Genomic DNA, 4696 nt, shown 5'->3' with positions numbered 1-4696 from the left:
GAAGGCTCATTCAGAGGATGGCTGGCAGGAAATTGGTAAGAAAAAAAGAAAAAGAAGAAGGTAACAGGTGAGACAGAAGAGAAATGTGTTTTGTAAAGACTGGTTCCACTTTCTTATGTAATATGGCTCTAAACATAATTTCTCTTAACACCAGAGGTATCAATGACAGAGTTAAATGTCAGTCTGTCTTTGATTACCTCCAGCAGAGAGAGGGAGATGTGTTGATGTTGCAGGAGTGTGCTTTAGCCTATCAAGAGAGGTATAAAAGCTTTGAAGATAGGTGGGATAAAGGGCCTTCTGTTTGGTCAGGGGACAATAACAACAGAGCCTCTGGCGTGGCCATTCTTTTCAAAGGATGGGCTTTCAAATTGAAAAGTATTCAGAGGGTCATAGATGGCAGGTTGCTGTGTGTGGATGTGGAATGGGGGACCATTAACCTGCGGCTAATCAATGTGTATTGTCCTACTGACGTGGGAGGAAGGGTGGAGCTACTCAAGGCACTCTCTCCCCTATTGTTATGTAGCACAGACGTGATAGTGGGAGGGGATTTTAATTGTATCTTAGAGCACACAGACAGGCAGTCTAGCTCTCCGATAAAATTGGATTCCAGCTTACTGGCCCTGCAAAACTTAGTTCAAGACTTTAAACTCTCAGACACATATAGATGTATATATCCCACAACAGCAGGATATACATGGTCAGGGAGGAATAGCAGCTCCAGAATTGACTATTGCTTTGTCTCAGCGAGAGTGAAAGTTGTTGGGGTCACTCTTCAGCCTGTCTTCTTCTCAGATCATCAGGCTTTAGGGTGTAGAGTGGAACTCCAGGGCGGGACTGTCTTTGGCCCAGGCCTCTGGAAACTCAACACAAAGCTGTTAGAGAACGAGGGGGTAGTATCCCGCTACAAGGAGAAACTATCACAGTGGCTGTCCTTGCAGTGTCTGTACGGGTCAGTAGGAGAGTGGTGGGAGGAGGTGAAGGTGAGGACAAAGGCCTTTTTCATGGCTGAGGGAAGGAAGGCTGCTGCCAGACGGAGAGGAGTGCTAGCCAGGAAACAGAGGCAGCTGCAGCGTCTCTACACGATGCTGCACAGTGTCCTCGATGTGCTCGAGGATTTCACCCTTTTAAAAAAGGACATCCGGAGCATAGCCGAAGAAAGTAGTCGAGGAGTGCTGTTAAGAAGCAGAGTGCAGTTCTTAGAAGAAAATGAGAAGTGTACTCGCTTCTTTTTCAGGAAAGTGGTAGGCTCCAAGTCTGTCATGGAAAGTGTAGTTGATGAGGAGGGACGAGAGAGAACAGAGCCGAGTGCTATCCTCTCCTGCACCGAGGCCTTCTACTCAAGACTGTACAGCTCTACAGAGGTAAAGGATGAAGAAATTCATTTTTTCACCTCAAAGCTAGAAAACGTTTTGAGTGAAGAAGACAGGGAAGTACTAGAGAGGGATTTGACAGTAGAAGAGCTGAGACAGGCTATGGAGAGCTTACAGAAGGGGAAAACTCCGGGTGCTGACAGGCTCCCTAAAGAATTTTATTGCACCTTTTGGGATCTGCTTCAGGATCCGCTACTGCTCCTATTCGAGGAAAGCTATAAGACAGAATTGCTGCCTGACTCCTTAAGAGAAGGCACTATCTCTCTCTTGTTTAAGAAAGGAGCAAAGAATGACATAAAGAACTGGAGACCCCTCAGCCTGTTAGGCGTGGACACTAAGATCCTGCCCAAAGCCCTTTTCCTGCGCCTACAAAATGTAGTGGCCTCACTGGTAGGGAAAGAACAGACTTGTGGGATAGCAGGACGCCTGATGAGCGACAACCTGGCCTTGTTGAGGGATGTCTGTCTGTACTCGGAGGATCGCTCCCTCCCTCTGTGCATTTTAGGTGTAGACCTAGAAAAGGCCTTTGACCGCCTAAACCAGCAGTACTTAACATCGATACTTGAGCACATGAAGTTTGGCCCCATCATGAGAAAGTGGATTAACCTGCTGTACACAGGTAGCAACAGCAGAGTAATGGTTAATGGCAATAGATCACGCCCCTTTGAAGTCTGTTCAGGGGTGAGGCAGGGCTGCCCATTATCCCCCTTGTTATTCGTTTTGGCTATGGAGCCCTTAGCCTGTGCCTTGTGCCAGGATCAGGCCATTAATGGGATACCAGTGCCTGGAAGTGGGGGAGGAGAGGTAAAGACATCTCTATACATGGATGACGTCACCCTGCTCCTCTCTGACAATGCCTCAATTAGCAGAGCTCTGCAGTGCTGTGATCGTTTCTCTTTGGCTTCCTCTGCAAAAATTAACAAATCTAAGAGTGAGATTTTTTATCAGAACTGGAGGGAGCCAAAAGAAGGACATGATCTCAGGCTGCAAGAGAAGAGAATTAAGGTCCTGTGGGTGTATTTTGGAGAAGAGATGGGAACAGTAAATTGGCAGAACAAATTGCCAATCTTAAACAAAAAACTGATGCAATGGAAGGACCGAGACCTCACCATGACAGGGAAGGTGCTGGTCATCAAAGCTGAGCTCTTGCCTGTCTTGAATTTTCTGGCTTCTACCTTCCCAATCCCACACCGTGTTGCGGCGGTGCTGAGGAGATTGATGTTTCAATTTCTATGGGGTGGGAAGCAGGAAAGACTCAGAAGGGAAATAATGTACAGGCCGCTACCCTCAGGGGGGAAGTCTGTCCCAGATATTGCTACGAAGCTGCTGTGCATTTTCCTGGCCTCTGTGCTGAGAGGCTTTGCAACAGCACCTGCAGCGCGTACCTGGACTTATTTTTCCAGGCTCTGGATAGGTAGGGAGGTGTTCAGAGTGTGGGGTGTCAGACCCGAGCTGGATGTCCCACTCTCTGACACATGCCCTGCAATTTATGGGACAGTTAAAAGTTTTCTAAGATCTCACCCAATTGGCCATATTCCCCTCCGAGATGTCAGCGTCCAAAAACTGGAAGATTTCGTTGCACCCAGGAACAATAGGCAGACCCCTGTGGGCATTTTAACATCAGCCCAAACAAGGAAGGTGTGGAAACACACATCCTCTAAGTTTCTGTGCAACATTCACAGAGATTTAGCCTGGAGTGTCGTCCACCAGTGCTTACCGGTACGAACTTTCTTGTACCGTAGGGGCCTCACCCCCAGCCCTCGCTGCGTTAGGGTGGGCTGCGGCGAGGAGGAGACTGTGACCCATCTCCTGTGGTCCTGCTTTTTTGCTAAGGCCTTCTGGGCACAGTTTGAAGATTGGTTGCAAGCTCTCTCGCCCCAATTTACCCTGACCGCTGCTTTCGTCATATACGGCATCTCTCCTGTCAAACACGTCAGGAGGAAGTTTGACAGGATCTGGGCCGTGGTGAACAGTGGGAAAGACGCCCTGTGGAGAGTGAGGAACATGGGGCTGTTCAAAGGCATCGAGGTCCCAGTCAAGGCAGCAGGTAGCCTGGCCCTGTTCATCACCCGAGAGAACTATTACCTCAGAGATCTGTGGAGAGAAGGGAGGGAGGAAGCAGAAAATCTGTGGGAAATAGAGAGCATAGGTAAATATCTCAAGAAACTGTGAAAAACATTATCATGTTTAAGTAAAGAATGTGATTTGCACCAGAAAAAAAGAAATTGTTGCTATGTAACTGGTACCGTGTCAAAATGTAATGAGATGTGATCATTTATACTGTTTTAAATATGTATATTAATGTAAAGCTTTCTAAATTGTGATGTCCTGTACTTTTTTGTGAAAAGAAAATAAAGTTCTTAAAAATCGAATCGGTTCACCCAGAGCGAGGCTCGGCCATTGCACTCCGGCAGTGCTGACCCCTGCGAATTCCCCAAATGTGGGAATCTCGACTGCATAATTTCTGGTAGTGGGGGACTGCGTTCGCGCTCTCCCCTGATGTGCTTGGTCCAATATCAGATACGAAAGAGTTATGACACCACGAGCTGACTCGCTACTTGAAGCTGTGTGTGGCTGGGGCTCCGCGCCCCCCGAGCGGGACTGAAGGATCGTTCGTGTGCAGCTCTTTGGAAAGGAGCTTCTTTCCAAATCGCATTGTGTACCTGGATGTTGGTGAATGTGCTCCCTTGTGTTGACTTGTCCCGCACTGGAGGAGAACAAACAAACTGCTCGGAGGAGCACAAGGCAAGTCTTCACAAGACAAAAACCTCCAATGCACAGCACTCAAAACATTTCTGGGCTGTCGCGTGTTTATTTCAGCACATAAAGCGCACCAGTCCAACACGTCGGCCGGGCGCGCGGCACCTCCGCCCTCTTGTGGCCTTGCGGCGTCAGAGCAAGAGGCTCCTTCTCGCTGCCTTTCCGCTGTGTTGCAGAGCCCTGAGAGGGAACCTGGAGCGCACACTTTGTGGGGGGCGGGAGACCGCGTTCGCGCTCTGCCCCCGATCTCTTGCGCGAGTGCTAAATCTCACGGCGCCAGCCAGCGGCCAGGAGACAAGTGCAATATCGCGGGACAGGGGGGCCTCGTCATTGATTGTTACATATGAGACAGGGATTAGGAGGAGACCCCGACTGATTGGTAAAGGGGAACACTAACACCAGAGTGACACCCGCGGCGTCTCATTTTGAGAGACGCCCTGGGATTTCTTAATGGCCAAGGAGGGTCGGGACCTCGGTTTTACGCCTCCCCCGAAGGACGGCGCCTGTTTGTGCAGCAGAGTGTCGCCATCAGGATGCTGGGACATAAGAAAGCCACACAGACCGCA

At 49.2% G+C, this 4696-nt stretch overlaps 1 non-coding gene across 1 annotated transcript; it reads left to right on the top strand.

The window, feature by feature from the left end:
* The first annotated feature begins 3700 nt into the window (after positions 1-3700).
* LOC148826755 (U1 spliceosomal RNA) lies at positions 3701-3869 on the top strand. The gene has a single exon (XR_016092793.1). It is a non-coding gene; the product is annotated as a U1 spliceosomal RNA (small nuclear RNA).
* The last annotated feature ends 827 nt before the right edge of the window (positions 3870-4696 follow it).

The sequence above is a fragment of the Atractosteus spatula genome, chromosome 10 (genome assembly GCF_055471065.1).
Source record: "Atractosteus spatula isolate fAtrSpa1 chromosome 10, fAtrSpa1.hap1, whole genome shotgun sequence".
NCBI lineage: Eukaryota > Metazoa > Chordata > Actinopteri > Semionotiformes > Lepisosteidae > Atractosteus > Atractosteus spatula.
This window is presented reverse-complemented; position numbering and strand designations above follow the sequence as displayed.